The sequence below is a fragment of the Papio anubis genome, chromosome 4 (assembly GCF_008728515.1).
Source record: "Papio anubis isolate 15944 chromosome 4, Panubis1.0, whole genome shotgun sequence".
Classification (NCBI taxonomy): Eukaryota; Metazoa; Chordata; class Mammalia; order Primates; family Cercopithecidae; genus Papio; species Papio anubis.
The window spans coordinates 138,808,561-138,823,406 of record NC_044979.1 but is presented as its reverse complement, the minus strand read 5'-3'; the positions used below and the strand labels follow the sequence as shown (position 1 = coordinate 138,823,406).

Here is a 14,846-nt window from a genome sequence, read left to right as displayed (position 1 = left end):
GCAACATAGTGAGACTGTCTCTACAAAATATTAAAGAACCAGCCAGGCATGGTGGCGTGTGCCTGTCGTCCCAGCTACTTGAAAGGCTGACATTCGAGGATTGCATGAGCCCAGGAGTTTCAGGCTGCAGTGAGCTATGATTGCATCATTGCACTCAGTCTGGGTGACCGAGCAAGACCCTTTCTCAAGAAGAAGGAGAAGTTGGCTGAGCATGGTGGCTCATGCCTGTAATCCCAACACTTTGGGAGGCTGAGGTGGGTGGCTTACCTGAGGTCAGGAGTTTAAAACCAGCCTGGCCAACATGGTGAAACCTTGTCTCTACTAAAAATACAAAAATTAGCTGGGCGTGGTGGCACACACCTATAATCCCAGCTACTCTGGAGGCTGAGGCAGGAGATTTGCTTGAACCCGGGAGGCAGAGGTTGTAGTGAGCCGAGATTATCCCACTGCACTCCAGCCTAGGCAACAGAGTGAGACTCTCTAAATAAATAAATAAATAAATAAATATACAAAAATTATATGGGCATGGTGGTGGGCACCTGTAGTCCCAGCTACTCTGGAGGCTGAGGTAGAAGAAACACTTGAACCTGGGAGGCGGTAGTTGCAGTGAGCCGAGATCATACCCCTGCACTCCATCCTGGGGTGACAGAGTGAGAATCCGTCTCAAAAAACAAAGTGTAAAAAAAGTGTAAAACTTACTCAAAGCTGAGTGCATTGGTGTGTGCCTGTAGTCCCAGTTGCTCCAGAGGCTGAGGAAGGAAGATAGCTTGAGCCTAGGATTTCAAGGCCAGCCTGGGCAAAAGAGCAAGACCTGTTCCCTTAAAACAAAACAAAGCCAGGCACAGTGGTTCATGCCTATAATCCCAACACTTTGGGAGGCCGAGGCAGGCAGATCACTTGAGGCCAGGAGTTAAAGACCAGCCTGGCCAACATGGTGAAACCCCGTCTCTACCTTTGGGAGGCTGAGGTGGGAGGATCAATTCAACTCAGGAACTCAAGACCAGCCTGGGCAACATAGTGAGATTCTGTCTCTACGGCGGAAAAAAAAAGGCGGGGCACAGTGGCTCACGCCTGTAATCCCAGCGCTTTGGGAGGCTGAGGCAGGCAGATCACGCACGAGGTCAGGAGTTCAAGACCAGCCAACATGGTGAAACTCCATCTCTACTAAAAATTCAAAAATTAGCTGAGCATGGTGTCGGGCGCCTGTAATCCCAGCCACTTGGGAGACTGAGGCAGGAAAATCGCTTGAACCCAGGAGGCAGAGGTTGCAGCGAGCCAAGATCGCACCATTGCACTCTAGGCTGGGCGACTGGGCGACAGGGCGAGACTCCATCTCAAAAAAAATAAAAAAGGCCAGGCACGGTGGCTCATGCCTGTAATCCCAGCAATTTGGAAGCCCGAGGCAGGCGGATCACCTGAGGTCAGGAGTTCGAGACCAGCCTGGCCAACATGGTGAAACCCCATCTCGACTAAAAACACAAAAATTAGCTGGGTGTGGTGGCGCACACCTGTAATTCCAGCTACTCAGGAGACTGAGGCAGGAGAAGCTTGAACCCAGGAGGCGAAGGTTGCAGTGAGCTGAGATCGCGCCACTGCACTCCAGCCTGAGCAACAAGAGCGAGACTGCATCTCAACAAACAATAAAATAGCCGAGTGTGGTGGCATTTGCCTGTAGTTCCACCTACTCAGGAGGCTGAAGCGGGAGGATCACTTCAGCCCAGGAGATTGAGGATGTAATGAGCTATGGTTGTGCCACTGCACTCCAGCTTGGATGACAGAGCCAGACCGTCTCAGTAAAACCAAACCAAAACAATCAACTTTTTAGCACCAAATAATTCACACGAGAGAGAAACTCTCTTTGTGCAGAGCATACAGGAAATTGCTTGGAGGACGTTCAATCCTTTCTCCTCATCAGAAAATTCCTACTGGAGAAAAAACCTTATAAGTGCAACAATGTGGGGAAGTTTTTAGTGGTGACTGAGCCTCATTCATCATTTGACACTTCATGTTGGAAAAAAGCCTTAGGGAGGCCGGGCGCGGTGGCTCAAGCCTGTAATCCCAGCACTTTGGGAGGCCGAGACGGGCGGATCACAAGGTCAGGAGATGGAGACCATCTCAGCACGGTGAACCCTCGTTCTTACTAAAAATACAACTAAGCCGGGTGAGGGAGGTTTCAGAAGTCCCAGCTTCTCGGAGGATGAGCCAGGAGAATGATGTGAACTCCGAGGCGGAGCTGCAGTGAGCTGAGATCTGGCCACAGACTTCAGCCTGGGCGACAGAGCTAGACCTCGCTCCCGTGCAAAAAAAAGCCTTAGGGAATGTGAAGACGATGGAAGAAGTTTCAACTAAGCTACCTCTTTTTGAGATGAAGTCTCACTTGTCACTCAGGGCTGGGTGCTGTGTGGTGCAATTCAGCTCACTGTAACCTCCACCTTCCAGGTTCAAACGATTCTCCTGCCTCAGCCACCCAGGTAGCTGAGACTACAGGCACGCACCACCACACCCAACTAAGTTTTGTATTTTTAGTAGAGACAGGGTTTCACCATGTTGTCCAGGCTAGTCTTTTTTTTTGTTTGTTTTGTTTTTTTTTGAGACGGAGTCTCGCTGTGTCGCCCAGGCTGGAGTGCAGTGGCCGGATCTCAGCTCATTGCAAGCTCCGCCTCCTGGGTTTTTACGCCATTCTCCTGCCTCAGCCTCCCGAGTAGCTGGGACTACAGGCGCCCACCACCTCGCCCGGCTAGTTTTTTGTATTTTTTAGCAGAGACGGGGTTTCACCATGTTAGCCAGGATGGTCTCGAACTCCTGACCTCGTGATCCGCCCGTCTCGGCCTCCCAAAGTGCTGGGATTACAGGCTTGAGCCACCGCGCCCGGCCCAGGCTAGTCTTGAACTCCTAGCCTCATGTGATCCGCCTGCCTCGGCCTCTTAAAGTGCTGGGATTACAGGCATGAGCCACTGCGCCTGACCACCAAGCTCACCTCTTATTGGCTATCAGCGAATTCATAGTAAAGAAATGAGCTGGGGAAGCTTTCCAAGGGCACTAAAAGTTTATTAAACATCAGAGCATTTATACCAAAGATAAGTTCTGCAGACATATGATTTTCACCAGTCTGGGAGGCATGGTGAAACCCCATCTCCACAAAAGATACAAAAATGAGCCAGACATGGTGGTATTGCCCATATTCCCGGCTACTTGGGTGACAGAGGCAAGAGGATCGCTTGAGTCCAGGAGTTTGAGACTGCGGTGAGCTACGATCTCACCACTGCACTGCAAATTGGGCAACAGAGTGGAAAAAAAAAAAAAAGGAAGGAGAGGAGAAGAAAAAAATAAATAACTCTTGGGTACTGGGCTTAGTACCTGGATGATGAAATCATCTGTACAACAAACCCCCGTGACACGAGTTTGGCTAAATAATAAAACTGCACATGTACCTCTGAGCCTAAAATAAAAGTTTTAAAAGAAGATTTTTAATGTACACAGTTATAAATTATTCTGAAGTTTGTAATCCTCTCCTTTCCAAAACTCTCTTAGTACTTTATACTCCCATAATGCCATTTAGCACATGGTCTTGTATTTTGACTTGCATGAGGTTTTCTCTTATATCATGGGGGGTTTAACACATATTTATTAAATCTAAGAAGTAATAAATATGGGAAAAAAGAGACCTTTAGAAGAGTCCAGAACTCCATCAAATATGGAAGGAAATTCAAGGACAAGTTAAGAGTCTTTTTTTCTTTTTCTTTCTTTCTTTCTTTTTTTTTTTGAGATGGAGTTTCCTTCTGTCACCCAGGCTGGAGTACAGTGGCACGATCTCGGCTCACTGCAGCCTCCACCTCCTGAATTCAAGCAATTCTCCTGCCTCAGACTCCCAAGTAGCTGGGACTACAGGTGCCCGCCACCACGCCCAGCTAATTTTTGTATTAGTAGAGATGGGGTTTCACTATGTTGGCCAGGCAGGTCTTGAACTTCTGACTGCAGGTGATCTGTCTGCCTCTGCCTCCCAAAGTGTTGGAATTACAGGCGTGAGTCACCATATTTGGCCAATTCTGCATTCTTAAGGATTGCTTCAGATGGATATGGTGGGGCAACTAGGCTTAAGTTCAACCTTTAATGGAATAATCTTCATTTGTAGGGTAAATTACGAGGATACCAGTGTGATGAAAGATGCTTGTTTGTTTTATATTAAAGTCTTAGAATTTTATAGAAGGAAAAGATTGAAGACTTTTTTTTTTATCATTATTTAAAAATTTTAGGCTGGGCACAGTGGCTCATGCCTGTAATCCCAGCACTTTGGGAGGCCAAGGCGGGAGGATCACTTGAGTAGCTTGAACTCAGTAGTTCGAGACCAGCCTGGGCAACATGGCGAAACCCACATTTCTACAAAAATTTTAAAAATTAGCTGGGCATGGTGGCATGTGCCTGTAGTCCCAGCTACTTGGGAGGTTAAGGTGGGAGGATTGCTTGAGCCTGGCAAGTGGAGGTTGCAGTGAGCTGAGACTGCGTCACTGCATTCCAGCCTAGGTGACAGAGCGAGACCCTGTTGCAGAAAAAATAAATAAATAAATAAATTTTAAAAATAGAGATGGAATCTCACTCTGTTGCCTAGGCTGGTCTCAAGCAATCCTTGTGCCTTGACCTCACAAAGTACTGGGATCACAGGCATGAGCCACCACACCTGGCCAATTCCACAATTCCACAATTCCACACTGATTTGTTTTTGAGGTCACCTAGGCCGGAGTGCAGTGCTGCGAGCATGGCTCACTGCAGCCTCCACCTCCTGGGCTCAAGTGATCCTCCCGCCTCAGCCTCCCCAGTAAGTGGAACCTCCCAAGTAAGTACAGGCACGTGCCACCACACCCAGCTAATTTCCTTGATTTTTTTGTAGACAGGAGGTCTCACTATGTTGCCCAGGCTAGTGTCAAACTTCTGGGCTCAAGCAATCTGCCCACCTTGGCCTCCCAAAGTGCTGGGATTAGAGGCATGAGCCACCACACCTGGCCAGTAATTGAAGATCGTTAATTCAGTTGCTCACTTTTTTTTTTTGAGATGAAGTCTCACTCTGTCGCCCAGGCTGGAGTGCAGTAGCACAATCTCGGCTCACTGCAACCTCCGTCTCCTGGGTTCAAGCAATTCTCCTGCCTCAGCCTCCCCAATAGCTAGGATTATAGGCATGCGCCACTACACCCAGTCAATTTTGTATTTTTTGTGGAGGTAGGGTTTCTCCATGTTGGTCAGGCTGGTCTCAAATTCCTGACCTTAGGTGATGCGCCTGCCTCAGTCTCCCAAAGTGCTGGGATTATAGGCGTGAGCCACCACATTTGGCCAACTTTGCATTGTTTTTTTTTTTTTTGCTATGTTTTGGTTTGTTTTTGAGGCAGAGTCTTATTCTGTCTACCAGGCTGGAGTGCAGTGGTGTGATCTTGGCTCCTGGATTCAAGTGATTCTCAGCCTCCCAAGTAGCTGGGATTACAGGCATGTTACATGCCTAGCTAATTTTTGTAGTTTTAGTAGAGACAGGGTCTCACTATGTTGCCCAGGGTGGTCTCAAACTCCTGACATCAAGAGATCCTCCCACTTCCACCTCCCAAAGTGCTGGGATTACAGGTGTGAGCCACCACACCTGGCCAGTAATTGAAGATCTTCAGTTGTTCACTTTTTTTTTTTTTTCCTGAGACGGAGTCTCACTCTGTCACCCAGGCTGGAGTGCAGTGGGGTCATCTCGGCTCACTGCAACCTCTGCCTCCTGGGTTCAAGCAATTCTCCTACCTCAGCCTCCCGAGTAACTAGGATTATACGCATGCGCCACCACGCCTGGCCAATTTTGTATTTTTTGTAGAGATGGGGTTTCTCCATGTTGGTCAGGCTGGTCTTGAACCTGACCTCAGGTGCTCCTCCTGCCTCAGCCTCCCAAAGTGCTGGGATTATAGGCGTGAGCCATGGCGTCTGGATGAGTTGCCCATTTTTTAATTGGCAAAACATGATCAAAGAGGTTGGGTAATTTTCTCAAGGTGTAGTAGCGGGAATGGAAGCCTTTCTAGGTCTCTTGACTCTATAAATTGTCTGCAGTAATTTTTCTATTCACGATTATCTCTTTTTGATATGTGGTAGGTCAACTTCTTTTTTAAAAAGTAATTTTGAGGTAAAATAATCTGTTTCTGGTCAAAAGTCAGGTAGCTAAGTCCTTCATGAAGAGGAATGCCTGCATGAGCTAGATTACTCAAAGTGTTCCAGTATAAAAGACACCCCCTCCCACCTCTTGGAAGCCTTCAAATGCTCGAAAGAATGTTCCAGAAGGCTGGCTGTGACTAGGAGCTGAATAGAGGCTGCTTCCTCTGAAAAATAAGATCACGTCAAGCTGGGCAAATCTGAGAGCTATGAACCTTCCTAAATGTCAAAATTGCTAAGATATTTTTAAAACTCGGAGGCTTTTATTGACTTAACGACTGAGAAGATGAAAGCGGTGGAAAACGTGAAGAAATCACGCTTTTGTTAGGTGTTGAATTGCCGGAGATGTATCTGTGTCATGAACTGAATTGCGTCTCCCAAATTTATATGTTGAAGTCCTAACCTCCAGGACCTTAGAATGTGACTATATTTGGAGATGGGGTCTGTAAAGAAGTTAAGTTAGAATGAGGTCATTGGGGTGGGCCGCAATCCAATCTGACTGGTGTTCTTATAAGAAGGGGAGATGGGGCCGGGCACAGTGGCTCACCCCTGTAATCCCAGTACTTTGGGAGGCTGAGGCAGGCAGGTCACCTGAGGTCAGGAGTTTGAGACCAGCCTGGACAACATGGTGAAACCCTGTCTCTACTAAAAATACAAAAATTAGCTGGCGTGATGGTGCGCACCTGTAGTCCCAGCTATCGGGAGGCTGAGGCAGAAGAATTGCTTGAACCCAGGAAGTGGAGGTTGCAGTGAGCCAAGATTGTGCCATTGCACTGTAGCCTGGGCAACAAGAGCAAAACTCTGTCTCAAAACAAACAAACAAACAAACAAAAAAAGTCAGCTAGCTCATGTCTTTCTTTTTTTTTATTTTTGAGACAAGGTCTTGTACTGTTGACCAGTTTGAAGTGCGGTGGTACAATCATAGCTCACTGCAGCCTTGACCTTCTGGGCTCAAGGGATCCTCCCGTCTCAGCCTCCAGAGTAGCCGGGACCACAGGCATGCACCACCATGCCTGGATAATTTTTGTATTTTTTGTAGAGATGGGGTCTCTTCATGTTTCCCAGGCTGGTCTTGAACTCTTGGCCTCAAACAATCCTCCTGCCTCGGCTTCCCGAAGTGCTGGGATTACAGGCATAAGCCATCACGCCTGGCCTCTTGTTATAATGGTACTGAAACACTCTACAAAGTACTGGTGAGTACACAACACAATTTTCCCTTAGGTTCAGTTTTTCTATCCCAGAACTTGCTGAATGTGATTCCCAGGCAAGCCTTGTGCATTCCGCCATGCACTCTAAGTGTGGGATGCAGAAACAGCTTTTCAGATAATGCTGTTTTACTAACTCCCAAAAGGCGTGAAGAAAAAGGTCTTTGGTCCAGGCGCAGTGGCTCACACCCGTAATCCCAGCACTTTGGGAGGCCTAAGTGGGTGGATCAGTTAAGTCAGAAGTTGGAGACCAGCCTAGCCAACAAGGAAAAAACCCATGTCTACTAAAAATATAAAAATTAGCCAGGCAACATGGCAGGCCCCTGTAATCCCAGCTATTTGGGAGGCTGAGGCAGGAGAATCACTTGAACCCAGGAGGCAGAGGTTACAGTAAGCAGAAAGTGCACCAGTGGAAGGAATGAAGGAAGGAAGGAAGGAAGGAAAAGAAAGAAAGAAAGAAAGAAAGAAAGAAAGGGAAGGGAAGGGAGAAAGAAAAGAAAGAAAGGAAGAAAGGAAAGAAGGAAGGGAAGGGAGAAAGAAAAGAAAGGAAGGAAAGAAGGGAGGGAGGGAGAGAAAAAGAAAGACAAAGAGAAAGAAGGAGGGAGGGAGGGAGGAAGGGAGGGAGGGAAAGAAGGAAAGAAGGAAGGAAGGAAGGAAAGAAAGAAAAAAAGAAAGACAGAAAGAAAGAGAGAAAGAAAGAGAGAAAGAAAGAGAGAGAGAGAGAAAGAAAGAAAGAAAGAAAGAAAGAAAGAAAGAAAGAAAGAAAGAAAGAAAGAAAGAAAGAGAAAGAAAGAAAGAAAGAAAAAGGTATTTGCACATTTCTGACCACAGAGGCCCTGAAGATGGATCTGCTAGCCTTTTACTATTCTCAGAAACCCATTTGGTGTTTGGGAGGAGGGCTGAGAAGGGGGCAGAGGCCACCCCTTCAGCTTCCTGTGTTCAAATGGGCAGCTAGACTCAGACCTACCAGCCCTCACATTGTCTTCCTCCCTTCTCTGGCCAGGCACCGTTGTCCCACTTGCCCTAGTTTCAGAACATCCAGCTCTGCCAACCTGCAGGGAAGATCTGGGGGTAGGGGATTGTGTTTTTGAGACAGAGTCTTACTCTGTCAGCCTGGCTGGAGTGCAGTGGGTCGGGATCTCAGCTCACTGCAAGCTCCGCCTCCTGGGTTCACGCCATTCTCCCACCTCAGCCTCCCGAGTAGCTGGGACTATGTATCACCACCCTACCCGCTACTTTTTTGTATTTTTAGTAGAGACGGGTTTCACCGTGTTAGCCAGATGGTCTTGACTTCCTGATCTCTGGATCCGCCTGCCTCGCCTCCCAAAGTGCTGGGATTACAGGCTTGAGCCACCGCCCGCCCGGGAGAATCTTTATTAGCCGTACACTGCAGCCTCATAGGATGGCAGGAGCCAGGGTCCAGCTGGACCCTGATGAAAAAGTTTACAGAGCTGGCTGCAGTGGCTCAGCCTGTAATCCCAGTACTTTGGGAGGCCAAGCTGGGTGATCACCTGAGGTCAGGAGTTCAAAACCAGTCTGGACCAACGCAGGAAACCCCGTCTCACTAAAATACAAAATTAGCCAGGCGCTGGGTGCACGGCCTGTAGGTCCCAGCTACTCAGAGGCTGAGGCAGGAATCACTTGAAAACGGTAGGCGGAGGTTGTGAGATTGAGATCATGCCATTGCACTCCAGCCCGGCAACAAGAGGAAATTCTATCCAAAAAAAAAGGCCGGGTGCGTGGCTCAAGCCTGTAATCCCAGCACTTTGGGAGGCCGATGGGCGGATCACAAGGTCAGGAGATTAAGACCATCCTGGCTAACCCAGTGAAACTCCGTCTCTCCTAAAAAATACAAAAAGCTAGCCGGGCGAGGTGGCGGGCGCCTGTGGTCCCAGCTACTCGGGAGGCTGAGGCACGAGAATGGCGTAAACCCAGGAGGCGGAGCTTGCAGTGAGCTGAGATCCGGCCACTGCACTCCAGCCTGGGCCACAGAGCGAGACTCCGTCTCAAAAAAAAAAACAAAAACAAACAAACAAACAAAAAAAAACAAAACAAAAAAAAGAAAAGAAAAGAAAAGAAAAGTTTAATACGGATATGTAGCCCAGCTGTGGTCGGGCACAGTGGCTCTCACGCCTGTAATCCCAGCGCTTTGGGAGGGTGAGGTGGGTGGATTGCTTGAGCCCAGGAATACGAGACCAGTCTGGGCAACATGACTACGAGACCAGTCTGGGCAACATGACGAGACGCCCCTCTTTATTTTATTTTATTATTCATTTATTTATTTATTTTTATTATTATTTTGAGATGGAATTTCGCTCTTGTCACCCAGGCTGGAGTGCAATGGCGCGATCTCGGCTCACTGCAACCTCTTCCTGCCGGGTTCAAGCGATTCTCCTGCATCAGCCTCCCAAGTAGCTGGGATTACAGGCACATGGCACCACGTACAGCTAATTTTTATACTTTTAGTAGAAATGGCGTTTCACCATGTTGTCCAGGCTGGCCTGGAACTCCTGACCTCAGGTGATCTACCCGCCTTGGCCTCCCATAGTGCTGGGATTACAGGCTTAAGATACCGTGCCTGACCGATGCCCTTTATAAAAAAAGCCTTTATGTCTTTATAAAAAATACATAAAATTAGGCCGGGCGCAGTGGCTCACGCCTGTAATTCTAGCACTTTGGGAGGCTGAGGCGGGCGGATCACAAGGTCAGGAGATCAAGACCATCCTGGCTTACACGGTGAAACCCCGTCTCCACTAAAAGATACAAAAAATTAGCGGGGCGCAGTGGCGGGCGCCTGTGGTCCAGCTACTCGGGAGGCTGAGGCAGGAGAATGGCGTGGGCTCCGGAGGCGGAGCTTGCAGTGAGCCGAGATGGCGCCACTGCACTCCAGCCTGGGTGACAGAGCGAGACTCCATTTCAAAAAAAAAAAAAAACCATAAAATTAGCCTGATGTGGTTGTGCATGCTTGCAGTCCCAGTTACTGAGGAGGCTGAGGTGGGAGAATTTCTTGAGCCTGGGAAGTTGAGGTTGCAGTGAACCATGATTGTGCTGCTGCGCTCCAGCCTGGGGGACAGAGCAAGACCCTGTCTTAAAAATCAGTAAATTAATAAATAAATAAATAAAGCAATTATTATAATATGATGGTCAAAGTGTTCTTATTCAGTTAGCCTCTCACCAGAGCTTAGCGGAGGGGTCTTCAACTCTAGACTGCAAGTTAAGAAAAAGTTTTGAAGAGGTAATGGCAGAACTGAGGTTTTGTCTGTTTTTTGTTTCTTGTTTGTTTTTGAGACAGGATCTCGCTGTGTTCCCCCAGGCTGGAGGACAGTGTTGCAATCATAGCTCACTGCACCCTGGAACTCCTGGACTCATGTGATCCTCCCATCTCAGCCTCCCAAGTAGCTGGGACTACAGGTGCACCACCACACCCAGCTAATTTTTAAAATTTTTTGTAGAGACAGGGTCTTGCTATGTCATCCAGGCTGGTCTCAACCTCCTGGGCTCAAGCAATCCTTTCTCATCGGCCTCCCACAATGTTGAGATTAGAGGTGTGAGCCACCATGCCCACTCAGGGTGATATTCTTTTTTTTTCTTTTGGGATGGAGTTTCACTCTTGTCACCCAGTGAGACTCTGTCTCAAAAAAAAAAAAAGAAGAAGAAGAAGAAGCTACAGTAAGCTGTGATCATGCCACTGCACTCTAGCCTGGGTGACATAGTGAGATCCCATTTCTGAAAAAAAAAAAGAAAAAAAGATTCATGATGCCCAACCTGCGGTTTAGGGCTGTGATTGGTCACATGGCAGGAATGTCACCCAGGCTGGAGTGCAATGGTGCAATCTCAGCTCACTGCAACCTCCGCCTCCTGGGTACAAGCGATCCTCCTGCCTCAGTCTCCTGAGTAGCTGGGTTTGCAGACGTGTGCCACCACACCCGGCTAAGTTTTTTATATTTTTAGTAGAAACGGGGTTTCACCACATTGGCCAGGCTGCTCTCGACCTTGGGACCTCAAGTGATCTGCCCTCCTCAGTCTCCCAAAGTGCTAGGATTACAGGCATGAGCCATCACGCCCGGCCCACAAATTTTTTATTTTATTTCATTTTTTTCCAGATAGAGTCTTGCTGTTGTCGCCTAGGCTGGAGCACAGTGGTGCGACCTTGGCTCACTGCAACCTCTGCCTCCCAGGTTCATGCGATTCTCCTGTCTCAGCCTCCTGAGTAGCTGGGATTACAGGCGCCTGCCACCATGCCTGGCTAATGTTTTTGTATTTTTAGTAGAGACAGGGTTTCACCATGTTGGCTAGGCTGGTCTGGAACTCCTGACCTCAGGTGATCTGCCTGCCTTGGCCTCCCAAAGTGCTGGGATTACAGGCGTGAGCTACCACGTCCGGCCTAATTTTTTTTTTTTTTTTTTTTTTAAATAAAGACGAAGTCTCACCATGTTGCCTAGGCTAGTCTAAAACTCCTGGACTCAAGCAATCCTCCCACCTCAGCCTCCCAAAGTGCTGGGATTACAGGGGTGAGCCACTGTGCCTGGTCTAACCACACAAATTTTGACACCAGAACTCAAGTGGGATTTCCTGGGCAAGGACATCTCACACAAATCCTTGCAGTTTGCTCCGGGAAAAGATGTGTCTGTGCATCCCTGCAGAGAGAGGATAAAAAAGTGTGCATTTGACCTCTCCAGCCTTCATCTATTAATACCCTTTTTCCTGCTGTTCTTGTATTGTGTCCTCCACTGTAATAAATCTTCACCTAGAGTAGAACTTGATCTGCAGTCACGTGGGTCCTTCCAGGCAATCACCAAACTAGTTGTATGTGACCACGAAGACAAGAAATTGTTTTATTAAAACTATGAATTCAAGGCCAGGTGCAGTGGTTCATGCCTATAATCCTAACACTTAGGGAGGCTGAGGTGGGTGGATCACCTGAGGTCAGGAGTTTGAGACCAGCCTAGTTAACATGGTGAAACCCCGTCTCTACTAAAAATGCAAAAAATTAGCCAGGCGTGGTGGTGGGCTCCTGTAAACCCAGCTACTCAGAAGACTGAGGTGGGAGAATCGCTTGAACCTGGAAGGCAGAGGTTACAGTGAGCCAAGATCGCGCCACTGCACTCCAGCCTGGGTGATGAAGTGAGTCACCATCTCAAAAAAAAAAAAAAGGGAATTCATCTGGGCATGGTGGCTCACACCTGTAATCTTAACACTTTGGGAGGCAAGGCAAGTGGATTGCTTGACCCCAGGAGTTGGAGACCAGCCTGGGCATCTTGGCAAAACCCCATCTCTACAAAAAATTTAAAAATTAGCTGAGTGTGGTGGCGGGTGCTTGTAGTCTCAGCTACTCAAGAGGCTGGGGTGGGAGGATCACCTGAGCCCAGGAAGTCAAGGCTGCGGAGAGCCGTGATTGTGCCACTGCACTCCAGTGTGGGTGACAAAGTGAGACGTAGTCTCAAAATGAAAATGAAATAAAATAAAACTGATGAATTCCATTTTTAAAATTGTTACAAGATTTTAAAAATGATGTTCCATATTGAGTGTTTTTGGTACTTTGTAGTTTTCAAGGAATTGGTCATTTCATCCAACTTGTTGGATTTATATGGGAAGAGTTGTTTGGTACCGCCTTACTATTCTTTTATTAGTTTTTTTTTTTTTTGCTTTTTTTGTTTTTTTTTTTTTGAGACGGAGTCTCGCTCTGTCACCCAGGCTGGAGTACAATGGCGCAATCTTAGCTCACTGCAACCTCCGCCTTCCTGAAGCGATTCTAGTGCCTTGGTCTCCTGAGTAGCTGGGATTACAGGCGTGAGCCACTACACCAGGCTAATTTTTGTATTTTTAGTAGAGACAGGGTTTCACCATATTGCGCAGGCTGGTCTTGAACTCCTGACCTCAGGTGATCCACCCACCTCAGCCTCCCAAAGTGCTGGGATTACAGGCATGAGCCGCGGCACCTGGCCTTGTTTCTTTATTTTGTTTTGTTTTGAGGTTTTGAGATGGAGTTTCACTCTTGGAGTTGCCCAAGCTAGAGTGCCATGGCAAGATCTCGGCTCACTGCAACCTCTGCCTCCCAGGTTCAAGTGATTCTCCTGCCTCAGCCTCCCGAGTAGCTGAGATTACAGGCATTAGCCACCATGACCTGGCCTCCCTTTTTGAGATCGGAGTTCAGCTTCTGTCACTCAGGCTGGTGCAGTGGCTGGATCTCAGCTCACTGTAAGCTCCAGCCCTGAGGTTTGCCATTTTCCTGCCTCAGCCTCCCGAGTAGCTGGGACTACAGGCGCCTCGCCCCACCACTCGCTAGTTTTTGTTGTATTTTAGTAGAGACAGGGTTTCACCGTTAGCCAGGATGGTAGCTGGTCTCTTTTTTTTTAAAGACAGAGTCTCACTCTGTTGCCCAGGCTGGTGTGGAGTGACATGATCTCAGCTCACTGCAGCCTCTGCCTCCCGGATTCAAGTGATCCTCCCACCTCCAGCCTCCCTAGTAGCTGGGACTAAAGGTGTGTACCACCATGCCTGGCTAATTTTTGTATTTTTATTTATTTATTGTTGCATGAGGCCTACAGCAGTAGGTGGCAAGGTGCCACACCTGAGTGCGGATGACCAGATTGTTCTCCAGTCGCCAACCTCAGTGGTGCAACGGGAGACAGACATGGGAAGGCTATGACGTCACGGGCCTTATGACGTTATGGCAGGATACGGGGAAGGGAAGCAAAGCTAGGTAAGGAGTAGCGGACTACAGCAAGAATATGGAACATGAATTTGCATGTCATCCTTGCGCAGGGGACATAGTAATCTCTGTATCATTCCAATTTTAGTATATGTGCTGCCGAAGCGAGCACAATTTTTGATTTTTTGTAGAGACAGGGTCTTGCCATGTCACTGAGGCTGGTTGCAAACTCCTGAATTGAAGTGATTCGACCACCTCAGCCTCCCAGAGTGCCGAGATTACAGGCATGAGCCACAGCACCTACCCTCAAATGGAAATTTCAAAACAAAAATACAGTAACAACAGTTTAAAACTCACTAGATGGACTCAGTAACAATATGAAGGTGAGGAAGAGTCAGTAGACAAAGGTGGATTGATAGAAAGCACTCAAACTGGCCAGTCACTGTGGCTCACGCCTGCAATCCCAGCACTTTGGGAGGTCGAGGTGGGTGGATCACTTGAGGTCAGGAGTTCGAGACCAGCCTGGCCAACATGGCGAAACCCGGTCTCTAGTAAAAATGCAAAATTAGCTGGGCGTGGTGCGCGCTTGTAATCCCAGCTACTCAGGAGCCTGAGGCAGGAGAATTGCTTCAACCTGGGACGTGGAGGTTGTGGTGAGCCGAGATTGCGCCGTTGCACTCCAGCCTAGGCAACAAGAGCAAAAAGAAAAAAAGAACCGAAACTGAGGCTGGGCACAGTGGCTCACGTCTGTAATCTCAGAACTTTAGAAGGCAGAGGTGGGTGGATCACCTGAGGTCAGGAGGTTGAGACCAGCCTGGCCAACA

General features: G+C 48.1%; 1 pseudogene; it reads right to left on the bottom strand.

The window, feature by feature from the left end:
* Positions 1–14,095: 14,095 nt before the first annotated feature.
* On the bottom strand, positions 14,096–14,194 carry LOC116274712 (annotated as a pseudogene).
* Between the last annotated feature and the right edge of the window lie 652 nt (positions 14,195–14,846).